Below are 22,970 nucleotides of genomic sequence, written 5' to 3'. Positions count from 1 at the left end.
ATGATTATTAAATACATGTTCTGTGTATTAATATTAAATACATGTTTAGTGTATTAATATCAAATACATGTTTAGTGTATGAATATTAAATACATGTTTAGTGTATGAATATTAAATACATGTTTAGTGTATAAATATTAAATACATGTTTAGTGTATAAATATTAAATACATGTTTGGTGTATAAATATTAAATACATGTTTAGTGGATGAATAATAAATTCATATTTAGTGTAATAATATTAAATGCATGTTTACTGTATAAATATTAAATACATGTTTAGTGTATAAATATTAAATACATGTTTAGTGTATAAATATTAAATACATGTTTAGTGTATGAATATTAAATACATGTTTAGTGTATGAATATTGAATACATGTTTAGTGTATAAATATTAAATACATGTTTAGTGTATTAATATTAAATACATGTTTAGTGTATGAATATTAAATATATTTTTAGTTTATTAAAATTAAATACATGTTTTTGTATTAATATTAAATACATGTTTAGTGTATAAATATTAAATATATTTTTAGTTTATTAAAATTAAATACATGTTTTTGTATTAATATTAAATACATGTTTAGTGTATAAATATTAAATATATTTTTAGTTTATTAAAATTAAATACATGTTTTTGTATTAATATTAAATACATGTTTAGTGTATAAATATTAAATACATGTTTAGTGTATTAATATTAAATATATGTTTAGTTTATTAAAATTAAATACATGTTTTTGTATTAATATTATATACATGTTTAGTGCATTAATATTAAATACATGTTTAGTGTATAAATATTAAATACATGTTTATTGTATGAACATTAAATACATGTTTAGTGTATTAATATTAAATATATGTTTAGTTTATTAAAATTAAATACATGTTTTTGTATTAATATTAAATACATGTTTAGTGTATTAATATTAAAAACATGTTTAGTGTATAAATGTTAAATACATGTTTAGTGTATTAATATTAAATATATGTTTAGTTTATTAAAATTAAATACATGTTTTGTATTAATATTAAATACATGTTTAGTGCATTAATATTAAATACATGTTTAGTGTATTAATATTAAATATATGTTTAGTTTATTAAAATTAAATACATGTTTTTGTATTAATATTAAATACATGTTTAGCGTATTAATATTAAATACATGTTTAGTGTATTAACATTAAATACATGTTTAGTGTATAAATATTTAATACATGTTTACTGTATTAATATTAAATACATGTTTAGTGTATAAATAATAACTACATGTTTACTGTACGAATATTAAATACAAGTTTAGTGTATTAATATTAAATATATGTTTAGTTCATTAAAATTAAATACATGTTTATTGTATGAATATTAAATACATGTTTAGTGTATGAATATTAAATACATGTTTAGTGTATGAATATTAAATACATGTTTAGTGTATGAATATTAAATACATGTTTAGTGTATAAATATTAAATACATGTTTAGTGTATGAATATTAAATACATGTTTAGTGTATAAATATTAAATACATGTTTAGTGTATAAATGTTAAATACATGTTTAGTGTATGAATATTAAATACATGTTTTTGTATTAATATTAAATACATGTTTACTGTATGAATATTAAATATATGATTTGTGTATAATTACATATACGTTTAGTATATGATTATTAAATACATGTTAAGTGTATTAATATTAAATACATGTTTAGTGTATGAATATTAAATACAAGTTTAGTGTATTAATATTAAATATATGTTTAGTTCATTAAAATTAAATACATGTTTATTGTATGAATATTAAATACATGTTTAGTGTATGAATATTAAATACATGTTTAGTGTATTAATATTAAATACATGTTTAGTGTATAAATATTAAATACATGTTTGGTGTATTAATATTAAAAACATGTTTAGTGTATAAATGTTAAATACATGTTTAGTGTATTTATATTAAATATATATGTTTAGTTTATTAATATTAAATACATGTTTAGTGTATGAATATTAAATACATGTTTAGTGTATAAATATTAAATACATGTTTAGTGTATTAAAATTAAATACATGTTTTTGTATTAATATTAAATACATGTTTACTGTATGAATATTAAATATATGATTTGTGTATAATTACATATACGTTTAGTATATGATTATTAAATACATGTTAAGTGTATTAATATTAAATACATGTTTAGTGGATAAATAATAAATTCATATTTAGTGTATTAATAATAAATGCATGTTTAGTGTATAAATATTAAATACATGTTTAGTGTATTAATATTAAATAAGTGTTTAGTTTATTAAAATTAAATAAATGTTTTTGTATTAATATTAAATACATGTTTAGTGTATAAATATTAAATACATGTTAAGTGTATTAATATTAAATACATGTTTAGTGTATAAATATTTAATACATGTTTAGTGTATTAATATTAAATGCATGTTTAGTGTATTAATATTAAATAAGTGTTTAGTTTATTAAAATTAAATAAATGTTTTTGTATTAATATTAAATACATGTTTAGTGTATAAATATTAAATACATGTTAAGTGTATTAATATTAAATACATGTTTAGTGTATAAATATTTAATACATGTTTAGTGTATTAATATTAAATACATGTTTAGTGTATAAATATTAAATACATGTTTAGTGTATTAATATTAAATGCATGTTTAGTGTATGAATATTAAATTCATGTTTAGTGTATAAATATTAAATACATGTTTAGTGTATAAATATTAAATATATGTTTAGTGTATTAATATTAAATATATGTTTAGTTTATTAAAATTAAATACATGTTTTTGTATTAATATTAAATACATGTTTAGTGTATGAATATTAAATACATGTTTAGTGCATTAATATTAAATACATGTTTAGTGTATGAATATTAAATACATGTTTAGTGTATAAATATTAAATACATGTTTTTGTATTAATATTAAATACATGTTTAGTGTATTAATATTAAAAACATGTTTAGTGTATAAATGTTAAATACATGTTTAGTGTATTTATATTAAATATATATATGTTTAGTTTAAAAAATTAAATACATGTTTTTGTATTAATATTAAATACATGTTTAGTGTATAAATATTAAATACATGTTAAGTGTATGAATATTAAATACATGTTTAGTGTATAAATATTTAATACATGTTTAGTGTATTAATATTAAATACATGTTTAGTGTATAAATATTAAATACATGTTTAGTGTATTAATATTAAATGCATGTTTAGTGTATGAATATTAAATTCATGTTTAGTGTATAAATATTAAATACATGTTTAGTGTATAAATATTAAATATATGTTTAGTGTATTAATATTAAATATATGTTTAGTTTATTAAAATTAAATACATGTTTTTGTATTAATATTAAATACATGTTTAGTGTATGAATATTAAATACATGTTTAGTGCATTAATATTAAATACATGTTTAGTGTATGAATATTAAATACATGTTTAGTGTATAAATATTAAATACATGTTTTTGTATTAATATTAAATACATGTTTAGTGTATTAATATTAAAAACATGTTTAGTGTATAAATGTTAAATACATGTTTAGTGTATTTATATTAAATATATATATGTTTAGTTAAAAAAATTAAATACATGTTTTTGTATTAATATTAAATACATGTTTAGTGTATAAATATTAAATACATGTTAAGTGTATTAATATTAAATACATGTTTAGTGTATAAATATTTAATACATGTTTAGTGTATTAATATTAAATACATGTTTAGTGTATAAATATTAAATACATGTTTAGTGTATTAATATTAAATGCATGTTTAGTGTATGAATATTAAATTCATGTTTAGTATATAAATATTAAATACATGTTTAGTGTATAAATATTAAATATATGTTTAGTGTATTAATATTAAATATATGTTTAGTTTATTAAAATTAAATACATGTTTTTGTATTAATATTAAATACATGTTTAGTGTATAAATATTAAATACATGTTAAGTGTATTAATATTAAATACATGTTTAGTGTATAAATATTAAATATATGTTTAGTGTATTAATATTAAATATATGTTTAGTTTATTAAAATTAAATACATGTTTTTGTATTAATATTAAATACATGTTTAGTGTATAAATATTAAATACATGTTAAGTGTATTAATATTAAATACATGTTTAGTGTATAAATATTAAATGCATGTTTAGTGTATAAATATTAAATACATGTTTAGTGTATAAATATTAAATATATGTTTAGTGTATTAATATTAAATATATGTTTAGTTTATTAAAATTAAATACATGTTTTTGTATTAATATTAAATACATGTTTAGTGTATGAATATTAAATACATGTTTAGTGCATTAATATTAAATACATGTTTAGTGTATGAATATTAAATACATGTTTAGTGTATAAATATTAAATACATGTTTTTGTATTAATATTAAATACATGTTTAGTGTATTAATATTAAATATATATATGTTTAGTTTAAAAAATTAAATACATGTTTTTGTATTAATATTAAATACATGTTTAGTGTATGAATATTAAATACATGTTTAGTGTATGAATATTAAATACATGTTTGGTGTATAAATATTAAATACATGTTTAGTATTTAAATATTAAATACATGTTTAGTGTACAAATAGTAAAATATTGTTTAATGTATGAATATTAAATACATGTTTAGTGTATGAATATCAAATACATGTTTAGTGTATTAATATTAAAAAATATGATTAGTATATGAATATTAAATATGTGTTTAGTATATGATTATCAAATACATGTTTAGTATATAAATATTAAATATATATTTAGTATATAAATATTAAATACACATTTAGTGTATAAATATTAAATACATGTTTAGTGTATTAATATTAAATACATGTTTAGTGTATAAATATAAGTGATTGAGAAACCAAACTTAGGTAAAAAAAAAAAATAAACGTAACAAAAACAAAAGAAAAAGAGAGAGAGAGAGGACCAGATTTATAAAGAGGGAACGTGCGCCCTCCTGTGGACTTCTGCCGCAACTACACAAAAATAAATAAATTATTTCCGAGTGTACCTTATTTAGAGAATAATAAATACAAGTTTACTGTATTAATATTAAAACATAAGATTAGTATATGAATATTAAATATGTGTTTAGTATATGATTATTAAATACATGTTTAGTGTATAAATATTAAATACATGTTTAGTGTATGAATATTAAATACATGTTTAGTAAATAAATATTAAATACATGTTTAGTGTATAAATATTAAATACATGTTTAGTATATAAATATTAAATACAGGTTTATTGTATAAATATTAAATACATGTTTAGTATATAAATATTAAATACATGTTTAGTGTATAAATATGAAATACATGTTTAGTGTATAAATATTAAATACATGTTTAGTGTATGAATATTAAATACATGTTTAGTGTATGAATATTAAATACATGTTTGGTAAATAAATATTAAATACATGTTTAGTGTACGAATATTAAATACATATTTAGTGTATAAATATTAAATACATGTTTAGTGTGTGGATATAAAATACATGTTTAGTATATAAATATTAAATACATGTTTAGTATATAAATATTAAACACATGTTTAGTGTATAAATATTAAATACATGTTTAGTGTCTGAATATTAAATACATGTTTCGTGTATTAATATTAAAAAATATGATTAGTATATGAATATTAAATATGTGTTTAGTATTTGATTATTAAATACTTGTTTAGTGTATAAATATTAAATACATGTTTAGTATATAAATATTATATACATGTTTAGTGTATTAATATTAAATACATGTTTAGTGTATAAATATTAAATACATGTTTAGTATATAAATATTATATACATGTTTAGTGTATTAATATTAAATACATGTTTAGTGTATAAATATTAAATACATGTTTAGTGTATTAATATTCATTTCATCATCATTTCATCATTTATTTTTATTCCTTTCATGAAAATGCATATTTACAAGCCACGTACAATTGACACTATCATTGTTTTTTTTTTGTTTTTCTTTCTTATACATTTCCATGATCAGAAAGGAGCAGATGGAAGAATAATATTCTTATATTTATCCGCCCCCTTTTTAACACCAATTATTTTTGATGACTTTATAACCGTTCCCTCCACCAACACCCAAACTCCAACATACTTTTGCATTTTCCTTGAAGCACTTTCACAATGACACGTCCAATCTAAATCAAAACTCAGTTTGATATAATTTCAGTTTTCTCTTTTTGTAACTCTTTTTAAAAACAAATATATTCTTACAGCTTTTTAAGTCTTTGTTTAGAGAATTCCATGCTTTCACAGCAACAACAGACAAGCACATTTGTTTCAAATTTGTTGGCACTCTTGGATGTTTAAAGTCATACGGCCTTCTGTGGTTCTCATCTTCAGATGTGAACACAAATAACTTTTGTATGTCCTTCGGAAGAACTTTATTTCTCGCTTTGAACATCATTAATAGTGTATTCAATTCTACAATGTCTTTTACTTTTAGTAATCCTGACCTAATGAAGAGTGGATTTGTGTGGTCTCTATATCCTACTTTAAAAAGGATTCGAATTGCTCTTTTCTGTGAAAGAAATAAAGGCCTTATGTTGCTATGATATGTATTTCCCCATATTTCGGCACAATAATTGAAATAAGGTAGAATAATTGAGCAATATAACATTCTCATTGTGTTGTATGGAAAACTATATTTAACCTTGTTCAAAATAAATAAACTTTTAGATACCTTATTTTTCACATGCATTATATGAGCTTTCCATGTCAACTTTTCATCTAAGATGACCCAAGAAATCTGATTTCAGACACCTTCTCAATTTTCACATTGTTTATGGATAAACTAACTTCCATCTTTCTTTTATTACCGAATACCATATACTTAGTCTTTTCCAAATTTAAAGATAATTTATTTATATCAAACCACAATTTTAGTTTAACCATTTCCTCTTTAATATTATTGGCTAAAATGTTCAAGTCATCTCCTGAACAGTATAAATTTGTATCGTCTGCGAATAATACGCACTGTAAAATTTTCGAAACCTCACAAATATCATTTATATATAAAGTAAAAAGTTTGGGTCCTAAAATCGAACCTTGTGGAATTCCACATTCAATATTCATACATTCTGACCTGTGATCATCGATCTCAACATATTGCTGTCGTTGATGTAAATAGCTGGTTAACCAGTCCAGTGCAACTCCTCTGACTCCATAAGTATATCATTTAGAAATGAGAATTTGATGATCTACAGTGTCAAAGGCCTTCTTTAAATCAATGAACACTCCTATTGTGTATTTATTTTGATCAACTGCAGTTGTAATCTCTTCAATAATGTTCATGATGGCCAAGCTCGTAGACCTGTTTGATCGAAATCCATACTGATTTTCATTGAATAATTTATGTTTTTCAATAAAACAGTCTAATTTATTAACAAACAGTTTTTCAAGCACTTTTGAAAATTGGGATAAGAGAGATACTGGTCTATAATTACCAAATGTATGTTTATCTCCGGTTTTAAATATAGGTATAACCTTAGCAGTTTTCATACTGTCTGGGAAAACTCCTACTTTAAAAGAACAATTAATTATATAATGCAATGGTTTAATGATGCAATCAATTGTGTTTTTTATTATACTCATGTCAATGCCCTCATTGTCTATTGAAGTCTTGTTTTTTAGTTTGTAAACCACAGATAATATTTCATTCTCAGTCACTTCACTAAGAAACATTGACTGCATAACCCTATTTTCCCTTTTCCAGACATCCCCTGATTGATCATTAGCTCTAGGTATTTTGTTTGCTAAGCTAGGTCCTACATTTACAAAGAATTGATTCAATTCATTGACAATTTCATCTTTGTTTTCAATTAACATATTATCTTTTTTAAAACATCTAGGTAGTTCTGTTCGCCTTGTCCTATTCCCTATTGCTTTATTTAAAAAATTCCATGTAGCCTTTATGTTATTTTTATTTTCATGCAACATTCTTTTGTAATATTCCCTTTTTGCTTGTCTCAATATATTGGTCAACTTGTTTTTGTAGTTTTTATATCGTTTTTCAGCATTCTCTGTTCTTGATTTGATAAACTCCTTATAAAGTCTATTTTTCTTTTTACATGCATTTTTCAAACTGTTTGTCATCCAAGGTGCATTATTTTGCCTTTGTTTGGATCTGCATGGAACCTCAGGACAATGCTTGTTATACAGAGTAATATAATGTTTAAGAAAAGAATCATAGGCAGTATTTATATCGTCTGTGTACACCTCTTTCCACTCTTGTTTTAATAGGTCATCCCTAAAGTTGTTAATATGGTTGACACTTCTTTTCCTCTTAAGTATTTGATAGTATGTTCTTTTAGGGAATTGATAGTCAAATATTGCAAATATAGGCAGATGATCACTTATGTCATTTATCACTAACCCAGTAGTGATGTGAATCCCTAAAACATTTGTAAAGATATTGTCTATTAAGGTTGCACTAGTTGTGGTTATTCTGCTAGGCTTTGTAATTAATGGGTACAGCCCTTTTTCATATAATATCTCTAAAAAATCTGATGTTTGTTTATGTGAATCCTCCTTTAGAAGATCAATATTATAATCTCCACAAATTACAATAGTTTTATTTTTATTTAAACCATTAATCATTTCCTCTAATTTATCCATGAAGGTTTCCACTTTTGATCCTGGTTTTCTATATACACATGCAACAACAATGTTTCTGTTTTGTTGTAATTCTATCTCAACAGCTACACACTCCAGTAAATCATTTATGGCCATTGTCATACATTTAACTGGTCTGCATTTAAGTTCATTATATATATAGAGGGCCACCCCTCCTCCAGTCCTATTGTCTCTGTTAGTGACATACAGATCATAGTCCTTTAATTTCAGATCAACCTCCTTGTCTTTCTTTATCCATGTTTCAGATAAAGCAATGACTTTAAATCTACTTTTAAGGGACTCTAAAACATCTTTGATTTTAGCAAAGTGTTTTGGTAGACTTCTACAATTAAAATGAATAAAAAAAAATGTATTTTCTATGCTTGCGTCATCAAGTTGTTCCTCAGTATAATACTGGCAAGAATCCTTAACATGCTTAAATAAATGAGTCTCTGGATCCACTTCATTCTGAAAATCAAATGTGCCACGTTCTGTGTAATCAACACTTGATAGGGCTTTAGTCTTGAAAGAAAGAGTCATGAGTTCCTTACAGGAGATCCAATTATCAAGCAAAAAAAGAAAATGAAAAATGCACTCACTATGTTCATTTGTACTGATCCAGGTCTTTCATTGTTCTCATCACAATCACTTTGGCTTGTTCTGGTGGTCCGTTTGTCCGGATGAAAACTTTTCCATTCCAGGTCCAGGTCGATTGGATTTTATTTTGCTTTTTGAGGATCCGGCCTGTCCAAGCAATTTCCGCATTTTTCTTTGTCAGGTGCTCATTTAGATCAACTCCAGTGCCTTTAAGTTTTTTAGCTGCCTTCAAAATGTCCACTTTGTGCTTTCTATTTGCAAACGTGATGATGACTTTAGGCTTGTTTTTTTTGTCCTTACTTGGAATAATGTGACATGCTGATATGTGCTGACTCTCCAGAGGAATATGTTTACTCTTCATGTAGCGTACCACTTGTTGCTCCAAGGTGTCAAGCTCCTCAGATGGTGCATCCTCACCATGCTTGTCATCAGGTGGGCCAGCAACCCGGGCATAACTCCGATGCCTGGTCTCCAAGCCGGTGACCACAAGGTCATCAGCTCTGGAATACTGTTCCAAACCATCCACTCTTTGTTCTAAGAGCTCAATCCGTTCATTCTTGTGTTGGATGATAGCCTTTAGCTGCCTGATCTCCTCCATGAGGCCTGTCAGTTTCCTCTGTTGTTCCACCACTTCACTGAGTTCCCTTGACATAAAGTTTAGGGAATCTTTAATTCCCACCATTTCAGCTGCTAACTTTGCATTGGTAGTCATTGTTTTTCGAGCAGTCTGGACTTTTGTTGGATGTCAGTGCAGTTTGATGATTTTAGTGGATTTCCTTAGGCCTTTCAGCAGAGAGAAACAGTTGCAGCCATCTTGCTCAAAAGCCACGCCCAGTCCATAATATTAAATACATGTTTAGTGTATAAATATAAGTGATTGAGAAACCAAACTTATGTAAAAAAAAAAAAATAAACGTAACAAAAACAAAAGGAAAAAGAGAGAGAGAGAGGACCAGATTTATAAAGAGGGAACGTGCGCCCTCCTGTGGACTTCTGCCGCAACTGCACAAAAATAAATTAATTATTTCCGAGTGTGTCTTATTTAGAGGATAATAAATACATGTTTACTGTATGAATATTAAATATATGATTAGAATATGAATATTAAATTTGTTTAGTATATGATTATTAAATACATGTTTAGTGTATGAATATTAAATACATGTTTAGTGTATAAATATTAAATACATGTTTAGTAAATAAATATTAAATACATGTTTAGTGTATGAATATTAAATACATGTCTAGTGTATAAATATTAAATACATGTTTAGTATATAAATATTAAATACAGGTTTATTGTATAAATATTAAATACATGTTTGGTATATAAATATTAAATACATGTTTAGTGTATAAATATTAAATACATGTTTGGTGTATAAATATTAAATACATGTTTTTGTATTAATATAAAATACATGTTTAGTGTATAAATATTAAATACATGTTTAGTGTATAAATATTAAATACAGGTTTAGTGTATTAATATTAAATACATGTTTAGTGTATAAATATAAGTGATTGAGAAACCAAACTTATGTAAAAAAAAAAAAAAATAAACGTAACAAAAACAAAAGGAAAAAGAGAGAGAGAGGACCAGATTTATAAAGAGGGAACGTGCGCCCTCCTGTGGACTTCTGCCGCAACTGCACAAAAATAAATTAATTATTTCCGAGTGTGTCTTATTTAGAGGATAATAAATACATGTTTACTGTATGAATATTAAATATATGATTAGTATATGAATATTAAATTTGTTTAGTATATGATTATTAAATACATGTTTAGTGTATGAATATTAAATACATGTTTAGTGTATAAATATTAAATACATGTTTAGTAAATAAATATTAAATACATGTTTAGTGTATGAATATTAAATACATGTCTAGTGTATAAATATTAAATACATGTTTAGTATATAAATATTAAATACAGGTTTATTGTATAAATATTAAATACATGTTTAGTATATAAATATTAAATACATGTTTAGTGTATAAATATTAAATACATGTTTGGTGTATAAATATTAAATACATGTTTAGTGTATGAATATTAAATACATGTTTAGTGTATAAATATTAAATACATGTTTAGTATATAAATATTAAATACATGTTTAGTGTATGAATATTAAATACATGTTTAGTGTATAAATATTAAATACATGTTTAGTAAATGAATATTTAATACATGTTTAGTGTATAAATATTAAATACATGTTTAGTAAATGAATATTTAATACATGTTTAGTGTATGAATATTAAATACATGTTTAGTGTGTGAATATTAAATACATGTTTAGTGTATAAATATTAAATACATGTTTAGTAAATGAATATTAAATACAAGTTTAGTGTATAAATATTAAATACATGTTTAGTTTATTAAAATTAAATATATGTTTAGTTTATTAAAATTAAATACATGTTTTTGTATTAATATTAAATACATGTTTAGTGTATTAATATTAAATACATGTTTAGTGTATAAATATTTAATACATGTTTACTGTATTAATATTAAATACATGTTTAGTGTATAAATATTAAATACATGTTTAGTGTATTAATATTAAATACATGTTTAGTGTATAAATATTTAATACATGTTTACTGTATTAATATTAAATACATGTTTAGTGTATAAATATTAAATACATGTTTAATGTATTTATATTAAATATATGTTTAGTTTATTAAAATTAAATACATGTTTTTGTATTAATATTAAATACATGTTTAGTGTATTAATATTAAATACATGTTTAGTGTATAAATATTTAATACATGTTTATTGTATTAATATTAAATACATGTTTAGTGTATAAATATTAAATACATGTTTAGTGTATTAATATTAAATATATGTTTAGTTTATTAAAATTAGATACATGTTTTTGTATTAATATTAAATACATGTTTAGTGTATAAATATTAAATTAATGTTTAGTGTATGAATATTAAATACATGTTTAGTGTATAAATATTAAATACATGTTTAGTGTATGAATATTAAATACATGTTTAGTGTATGAATATTAAATACATGTTTAGTGTATAAATATTAAATATGTGTTTAGTATATGATTATTAAATACATGTTTAGTATATAAGTATTAAATACATGTTTACTGTATTAATATTAAAAAATATGATTAGTATATGAATATTAAATACGTGTTTAGTATATGATTATTAAATACATGTTTAGTATATAAATATTAAATACATGTTTACTGTATTAATATTAAATACATGTTTAGCGTATGAATATTAAATACATGTTTAATGTATTTATATTAAATATATGTTTAGTTTATTAAAATTAAATACATGTTTTTGTATTAATATTAAATACATGTTTAGTGTATGAATATTAAATACATGTTTAGTTTATTAAAATTAATTATATGTTTTTGTATTAATATTAAATACATGTTTAGTGTATTAATATTAAATACATGTTTAGTGTATGAATGTTAAATACATGTTTAGTGTATAAATATTAAATATATGTTTAGTTTATTAAAATTAAATACATGTTTTTGTATTAATATTAAATACGTGTTTAGTGTATAAATATTAAATACATGTTTAGTGCATTAATATTAAATACGTGTTTAGTGTATGAACATTAAATACATGTTTCGTGTATTAATATTAAATATATGTTTAGTTTATTAAAATTAAATACATGTTTTTGTATTAATATTAAATACGTGTTTAGTGTATAAATATTAAATACATGTTTAGTGCATTAATATTAAATACGTGTTTAGTGTATGAATATTAAATACATGTTTCGTGTATTAATATTAAATATATGTTTAGTTTATTAAAATTAAATACATGTTTTTGTATTAATATTAAATACATGTTTAGTGTATAAATATTAAATACATGTTTGGTGTATAAATATTAAATACATGTTTAGTGTATGAATATTAAATACATGTTTAGTGTATAAATATTAAATACATGTTTAGTGTATAAATATTAAATACATATTTAGTGTATAAATATTAAATACATGTTTAGTGTATAAATATTAAATACATGTTTAGTGTATGAATATTAAATACATGTTTAGTGTATAAATATTAAATACATGTTTAGTGTATTAATATTAAATACATGTTTAGTGTATAAATATTAAATACATGTTTAGTGTATAAATATTAAATACATATTTAGTGTATAAATATTAAATACATGTTTAGTGTATAAATATTAAATACATGTTTAGTGTATGAATATTAAATACATATTTAGTGTATAAATATTAAATACATGTTTAGTGTATAAATATTAAATACATGTTTAGTGTATAAATATTAAATACATGTTTAGTGTGTAAATATTAAATACATGTTTAGTGTATAAATATTAAATACATGTTTAGTGTATTAATATTAAATACATGTTTAGTGTATAAATATAAGTGATTGAGAAACCAAACTTATGTAAAAAAAATAAAATAAACGTAACAAAAACAAAAGGAAAAAGAGAGAGAGAGAGGACCAGATTTATAAAGAGGGAACTTGCGCCCTCCTGTGGACTTCTGCCGCAACTGCACACATAAAGAAATTAATTATTTCCGAGTGTGCCTTATTTAGAGGATAATAAATACATGTTTACTGTATGAATGTTAAAAAGTATGATTAGAATATGAATATTAAATGTGTTTAGTATATGATTATTAAATACATGTTTAGTGTATGAATAATAAATACATGTTTAGTGTATGAATATTAAATACATGTTTGGTAAATAAATATTAAATACATGTTTAGTATATAAATATTAAATACAGGTTTATTGTATGAATATTAAATACATGTTTAGTATATAAATATTAAATACATGTTTAGTGTATAAATATGAAATACATGTTTAGTGTATAAATATTAAATAGATGTTTGGTGTATAAATATTAAATACATGTTTGTTGTATTAATATTAAATACATGTTTAGTGTATGAATATTAAATACATGTTTAGTGTATAAATATAAGTGTATGAGAAACCAAACTTGTGTAAAAAAAATAAAAGAAACAAAAAAAAAGGAAAAAGAGAGGACCAGACTTATTAAGAGGGAACGTGCGCCCTCCAGTGGACTTCTGCCGCAACTGCACACAAAAAATAAATTATTTCCGAGTGTGTCTTATTTAGAGAATAATAAATACATGTTTACTGTATGAATGTCAAATATATGATTACTATATAAACATTAAATATATGTTTAGTATATGAATATTAAATACATGTTTAGTGTATAAATATTAAATACATGTTTATTGTATAAATATTAAATACATGTTTAGTGTATAAATATTAAATACATGTTTAGTGTATTAATATTAAATACAAGTTTAGTGTATAAATATTAAATACATGTTTAGTGTATAAATATTAAATGCATGTTTAATGTATTTATATTAAATATATGTTTAGTTTATTAAAATTAAATACATGTTTTTGTATTAATATTAAATACATGTTTAGTGTATGAATATTAAATACATGTTTAGTGTATTAATATTAAATACATGTTTAGTGTATAAATGTTAAATACATGTTTAGTGTATTAATATTAAATACATGTTTAGTGTATAAATATTAAATACATGTTTAGTGTATTAATATTAAATACATGTTTAGTGTATAAATATTAAATACATGTTTAGTGTATAAATATTACATGTTTAGTGTATAAATATTAAATACATGTTTATTGTATAAATATTAAATACATGTTTAGTGTATAAATATTAAATACATGTTTAGTGTATAAATATTAAATACATGTTTAGTGTATTAATATTAAATACATGTTTAGTTTATCAATATTAAATACATGTTTAGTTTATTAAACTTAAATACATGCTTTTGTATTAATATAAAATACATGTTTAGTGTATGAATATTAAATACATGTTTATTGTATTAATATTAAATACATGTTTAGTGTATGAATATTAAATACATGTTTAGTGTATAAATATTAAATACATGTTTAGTTTATTAAAATTAAATATATGTTTAGTTTATTAAAATTAAATACATGTTTTTGTATTAATATTAAATACATGTTTAGTGTATTAATATTAAATACATGTTTAGTGTATAAATATTTAATACATGTTTACTGTATTAATATTAAATACATGTTTAGTGTATAAATATTAAATACATGTTTAGTGTATTAATATTAAATACATGTTTAGTGTATAAATATTTAATACATGTTTACTGTATTAATATTAAATACATGTTTAGTGTATAAATATTAAATACATGTTTAGTGTATGAATATTAAACACATGTTCAGTGTATAAATATTAAATATGTGTTTAGTATATGATTATTAAATACATGTTTAGTATATAAGTATTAAATACACGTTTACTGTATTAATATTAAAAAATATGATTAGTATATGAATATTAAATACATGTTTAGTATATAAATATTAAATACATGTTTAGTGTATAAATATTAAATACATGTTTAGTAAATAAATATTAAATACATGTTTAGTGTATAAATATTAAATACATGTTTAGTATATAAATATTAAATACATGTTTAGTATATGAATATTAAATACATGTTTAGTATATAAATATTAAATACATGTTTAGAGTACGAATATTAAATACATGTTTAGTGTATGAATATTAAATACATGTTTAGTTTATTAAAATTAATTATATGTTTTTGTATTAATATTAAATACATGTTTAGTGTATTAATATTAAATACATGTTTAGTGTATAAATGTTAAATACATGTTTAGTGTATAAATATTAAATACATGTTTTTGTATTAATATTAAATACACATTAAGTGTAAGAATAATAACTACATGTTTATTGTATGAATATTAAATACATGTTTAGTGTATAAATATTTAATACATGTTTACTGTATTAATTTTAAATTCATGTTTAGTGTATGAATATTAAATACATGTTTAGTGTATTAATATTAAATATATGTTTAGTTTATTAAAATTAAATACATGTTTTTGTATTAATATTAAATACATGTTTAGTGTATAAATATTAAATACATGTTTAGTGCATTAATATTAAATACATGTTTAGTGTATGAATATTAAATACATGTTTAGTGTATAAATATTAAATACATGTTTAGTGTATAAATATAAGTGTATGAGAAACCAAACTTATGTAAAAAAAAAATTAAAAGAAACAAGAAAAAGGAAAAAGAGAGAGAGAGAGAGACGGAGAGGACCGGACTTATTAAGAGGGAACGTGCGCCCTCCTGTGGACTTCTGCTGCAACTGCACACATAAAGAAATTCATTATTTCCAAGTGTGCCTTATTTAGAGGATAATAAATACATGTTTACTGTATGAATATTAAATATATGATTAGTATATAATTACATATATGTTTAGTATATGATTATTAAATACATGTTCGGTGTATTAATATTAAATACATGTTTAGTGTATTAATATCAAATACATGTTTAGTGTATGAATATTAAATACATGTTTAGTTTATAAATATTAAATACATGTTTAGTTTATTAAAATTAAATACATGTTTTTGTATTAATATAAAATACATGTTTAGTGTATGAATATTAAATACATGGTTAGTGTATTAATATTAAATACATGTTTAGTTTATAAATATTAAATACATGTTTAGTGTATGAATATTAAATACATGTTTAGTGTATAAATATTAAATACATGTTTAGTGTATAAATATTGAATACATGTTTAGTGTATAAATATTTAATACATGTTTAGTGTATTAATATCAAATACATGTTTAGTGTATGAATATAAAATACATGTTTAGTGTATGAATATTAAATACATGTTTAGTTTATAAATATTAAATACATGTTTAGTTTATTAAAATTAAATACATGTTTTTGTATTAATATAAAATACATGTTTAGTGTATGAATATTAAATACATGTTTAGTGTATTAATATTAAATACATGTTTAGTTTATAAATATTAAATACATGTTTAGTGTATGAATATTAAATACATGTTTAGTGTATAAATATTAAATACATGTTTAGTGTATAAATATTAAATACATGTTTAGTGTATAAATATTTAATACATGTTTAGTGTATCAATATTAAATACATGTTTAGTTTATAAATATTAAATACATGTTTAGTTTATAAATATTAAATACATGTTTAGTGTATGAATATTAAATACATGTTTAGTGAATGAATATTAAATACATGTTTAGTGTATGAATAATAACTACATGTTTAGTGTATGAATATTAAATACATGTTTAGTGTATTAATATTAAATACATGTTTAGTTTATTAAAATTAAATACATGTTTTTGTATTAATATAAAATACATGTTTAGTGTATGAATATTAAATACATGTTTAGTGTATTAATATTAAATACATGTTTAGTGTATAAATATTAAATACATGTTTAGTGTATGAATATTAAATACATGTTTAGTGAATGAATATTAAATACAGGTTTAGTGTATGAATATTAAATACATGTTTAGTGTATTAATATTAAATATATGTTTAGTTTATTAAAATTAAATACATGTTTTTGTATTAATATTAAATACATGTTTAGTGTATTAATATTAAATACATGTTTAGTGTATAAATATTTAATACATGTTTACTGTATTAATATTAAATACATGTTTAGTGTATAAATATTAAATACATGTTTAGTGTATTAATATTAAATACATGTTTAGTGTATGAATATTAAATATATGTTTAATGTATTTATATTAAATATATGTTTAGTTTATTAAAATTAAATACATGTTTTTGTATTAATATTAAATACATGTTTAGTGTATAAATATTAAATACATGTTTAATGTATTTATATTAAATATATGTTTAGTTTATTAAAATTAAATACATGTTTTTGTATTAATATTAAATACATGTTTAGTGTATTAATATTAAATACATGTTTAGTGTATAAATATTTAATACATGTTTACTGTATTAATATTAAACACATGTTTAGTGTATAAATATTAAATACATGTTTAATCTATTTATATTAAATATATGTTTAGTTTATTAAAATTAAATACATGTTTTTGTATTAATATTAAATACATGTTTAGTGTATTAATATTAAATACATGTTTAGTGTATAAATATTAAATTCATGTTTAGTGTATGAATATTAAATACATGTTTAGTGTATAAATGTTAAATATGTGTTTAGTATATGATTATTAAATACATGTTTAGTATATAAGTATTAAATACACGTTTACTGTATTAATATTAAAAAATATGATTAGTATATGAATATTAAATACGTGTTTAGTATATGATTATTAAATACATGTTTAGTATATAAATATTAAATACATGTTTAGTATATGAATATTAAAGACATGTTTAGTGTATGAATATTAAATACATGTTTAGTTTATAAATATTAAATACATGTTTAGTGTATAAATATTAAATACATGTTTAGTGTATAAATATTAAATACATGTTTAGTGTATGAATATTAAATACATGTTTAGTATATAAATATTAAATACAGGTTTAGTGTGTGAATATTAAATACATGTTTAGTTTATGAATATTAAATACATGTTTAGTAAATGAATATTTAATACAGGTTTAGTGTGTGAATATTAAATACATGTTTATTGTATAAATATTAAATACATGTTTAGTGTATGAATATTAAATACATGTTTAGTGTATGAATATTAAATACATGTTTAGTGTATGAATATTAAATACATGTTTGGTATATAAATACATGTTTAGTATATAAATATCCCGAAATTCCGTATTACAATTTGTCATTTCAACATGTTATTACTTCAACAATTCTCCACCGATTGAAAAATTGTCCAAGACATCAATAAATTTAGATTAGATACTACTTTATTTATTCCTTCAGGAGAGTAAATGCCTTGGCAGAAGACACCTCCTGCCAAAGATGCCTATACCGCAGGATTTTTGATTTTTCAAATGATCATCAAATGTTGCCGTTGACATCAGTGAACAGAAATGATATATTTAGTAAGTAGAAAGAAAACACAAGGAGCCCGGGCAACAGCATGCGAAGGTCTGCCCGGCGTGCCCTCCGGGCAACGCCGGGCAGCCCCTCGCATGCTGTGCCCTCCGGGCAACAGCATGCGAGGGTCTGCCCGGCCGCAGACTGGCTGCGTAGTCCTTATAGCTGTTCAACCAACCTTTTTAAGTTACGGTTGGGTAGTTAACATGGGCGCCAATTGCCTCGTACCTTGGTAGCTGTTTAGCCAACCCTTTTAAGTTACGGTTTTAAGAAGTACCAAGTGTTGAAACCGTGGGTCAGAATGGTGTGTGTAAAAGCAAAATGCCTGTGTCAGTCTCCCAGCATTGGAGCATTCGTACACAATTCCTTCAGGAATGGCCTCATTTACATTTAAATGTTTAAAAAAAAAAGGAGAATAACTACAAATAAAGGTACAACAATACAATGTTTCCACATTTTTTAACCTATTACACCATTTTGGAAAGTCCAGGATTTTCCAAAATTCTTTCTTCTACAAAGCCTTCTTTGCAGCTACTACTCTTTTCAACATGTTACAACTTTCAGAGTCCAAGGGTTTTGCTATTAATAGAACATTGACGGTCTACTTAACTGTCTGGGCAGCATATCAAAATCATCAGTCGGTGGTAAAACCAATATTGAATGTCACATTTTAATAGAGCATTCATCAAAAAGTTTGCTTTCACAATTTTATTATCAGGGAGACTGACACGGCCATTTAGCTTTTCCACACACCATCCTGACTCACGGTTTCAACGTTTGGTACTTGTTAAAACTGTAACTTAAAATGGTTTGCTGAACTGCTATCAAGGTTCGATGCAATCGGCGCCCATGTTAACTACCCAACCGTAACTTAAAAAGGTTGGTTGAACAGCTATAACGACTATGCGGCCAGACTCCCAGGTGACTGGGCATTTCATTGCTACTGTTGCCCAGAGGGCACAGTATGCATGGGCTGCCTGTGCAATATCTCAATTCCTGGTTAATCTGAATGATAATTAGTGGGAGACCCGACAGCACTGATGCATCGACAGTAAAAAAATGTATGATTTTTTTTTTTAACACTTAATGAGTAGGACACTTTTCGATCCCCAATTATTTTAGTGTGATTTGTTTTGAAGTGTCATTGCTCCAAAAATAATAATGAATCAAAATCCAAAATGAAGGCTTCAATTATTATATCATCTCAAATATTCCACCTCAAAAAGTTATTGGATGAAATATTGCATATTTTCTGTTTTTTCCATTTTTTCCCTAATGTTGATCTAGAGATTTAAAACATGAATAATAATGAAAACAATACTAATAATACTGAATAATGACACATTTTTAATATATTTTTTTGACCAAAACCCTAACTGAGTGGAGGCCTAAATGTATATTTTTGATACATATATTGTATTGGTTTTTCAAATCAAAAATATGAAAATGGCCCCCGCTTGCTTTGATTTTTCAGTGGAAAAAGTTTGGACACCCCTGCCATATGGTCTCCACATCAAAGGTCCATTTCCCTACGAAGACCATGCATCCTGCCCATCAACCAATGGCCTCAGCAGCCAAGTTTGATCACTCTATGGAGGCTGTACACCCCTCCCATCCCCACACCGCTGGCCCATCACCAAATGTCCACACCTATGGTCCTTCACCCGGCGTACACAATAGCTTGCTACCTGAATCCACCTGAGAATAAAAAGGCAGCTTTCCTGGCACCAGACAGGAGAGATGCAGGCAACCCATCTATTGAGGACACTATCTGTTATCAACCACAGGCAGAAAAATCATGGACGCCATGTGATGGAAAAAATGTGGGCAGAAAAAGAAGGAATTGAAGAAGTCCTCTTGAAAATAGGTAAGTAGCATTCATGATGTCATTGTTTTGTTGACTTCAACTTTGAACACATTTTCTCCTTCTGCTATTGTTTGTGCTCTTTTTTCCCTTTCAGATCCGGTCCAAGTCAGAGTACTTCAAACTCTCTGCGACTTGGTTGGAGACAAATACAGCGACGGCCCTCCTCAACAATCGGGCCAGCAAGAGCTCTTTCCTGAGAGCGGCGTATTCATATCATTGTTCCGCCTTGCTGCCATGAGACATGCTGCAGAGCCCAAATGTAGGCCTTTATTTGGACCTCTTTTTTCTACGTGTCAAAATGCTGTCCCTTTTTGACGCCCTGGAAACAAACCTGCAGGAACACCAAAGCGGAAAAAAGTGGAAGGAATCCTTAGTAAGTTTTCCCAAACAGAGGGTGTTTTCAGGCCAAAATTGGGTCACAATAATGAAATAGAAGTTCAATATGAGAAATGTTGATCCCTTTTCGATTACAGCAGACTGGAAGCATAACTGAATGTTACATCATTACAATTTGTTATCCACTCCAAACTAGCGTTATGATGAGCAATATAGTCTGATGTCCATCAACTTGAAGTGTGGTTGTGTGTATTAATGGTTTTGCGTAAATGAAGGCTTTAAAGGGCAATAAAAAAGCATTAAATGAGGCATTTAAAAAAGGGAATATGATTGTAGGACATGGCGGACAGTCAATATGTCAAACGGTAAAGGAAAATGAACTTAAGAAGGTTACAGTCGTTTCTTTTTTGAACTGCATACAAGAGGTATTGTAAGGTGGGAACACGACAAAAGCACTGCTTCAATCAAGCAAAATGAAACATCAACTTTTCCATTCTTTGGTCACTGTAGGCGTGTAGTCCTTAACTGTGACACCATGTCAGGATAATGGAGAAGCTGAGCCGACACGGAGTCGTTTATTTCAATCATCTCCACTTCAACACATATGAGCTAACTTGCCTAACATTAGCAACTGTTGTGACGCAATTCCCTCAAGTGATCTACGCTAGCCTAGGATGGACAAAAGAGGCCATTTTCACAGCAGACCACAACTATTTCATTCTCTGACATTCCCACAATAAATGAATACAAGTTCCTTCAGCAGCCGGACACTTGATACATACTTGCTGTTTACTGTAAACATTTGAAACAACAGAGAGGGTGTAAATACAAGAAATGCAATATGTTTCATTGCTATAGCTTTTTTCAAATGCATTTGATTGGCATTTTTACCAATATTATTCTGTATTTTTCTCAAATGTTTAAATCCATCATCCATTTCCAAACACATGCATCATTTGCAATCCTAGTATGATGTTCATTTATTTTTCCATAAAACCTTTGAACTATTTGAAAACAAATTGTATCCTGATTAAAAATGCTTTGTGGCTGTTATAAGTCATCATTTCAGAGAATATATATATAAATATACTTACAGCATGTTTCAAACAGACACAACTAAATAAATGGCTAATGGGTATATTATATTGATCATCTGATGCAGAATGGGATGTTTGTTTAGAGGCTTTAAGTGCAGTTCTCCTTTAATATTTTGGATAGTCGAACCTTTTAATGAGCGATTGTCTACGGCCACGCACACAGTCAAAACACCAGATGCTACTCCACAAAAATAAATCAATAAAAATACATTCTCCAATGAAACAGCTTTGTAATCCAATTCTAATACAC

The 22,970-nt window shown here is 23.6% G+C and overlaps 1 long non-coding RNA gene across 1 annotated transcript; it reads left to right on the top strand.

The window, feature by feature from the left end:
- Positions 1-20,837: 20,837 nt before the first annotated feature.
- Positions 20,838-22,226, top strand: LOC133545140 (uncharacterized). The gene is made up of 2 exons (XR_009804737.1): positions 20,838-21,287; positions 21,382-22,226. It is a non-coding gene; the product is annotated as an uncharacterized LOC133545140 (long non-coding RNA).
- The last annotated feature ends 744 nt before the right edge of the window (positions 22,227-22,970 follow it).

This window comes from Nerophis ophidion, linkage group LG28 (assembly GCF_033978795.1).
Source record: "Nerophis ophidion isolate RoL-2023_Sa linkage group LG28, RoL_Noph_v1.0, whole genome shotgun sequence".
NCBI lineage: Eukaryota > Metazoa > Chordata > Actinopteri > Syngnathiformes > Syngnathidae > Nerophis > Nerophis ophidion.
The sequence above is the reverse complement of the archived record's forward strand: the minus strand, read 5'-3'. Positions and strand labels throughout refer to the sequence as shown.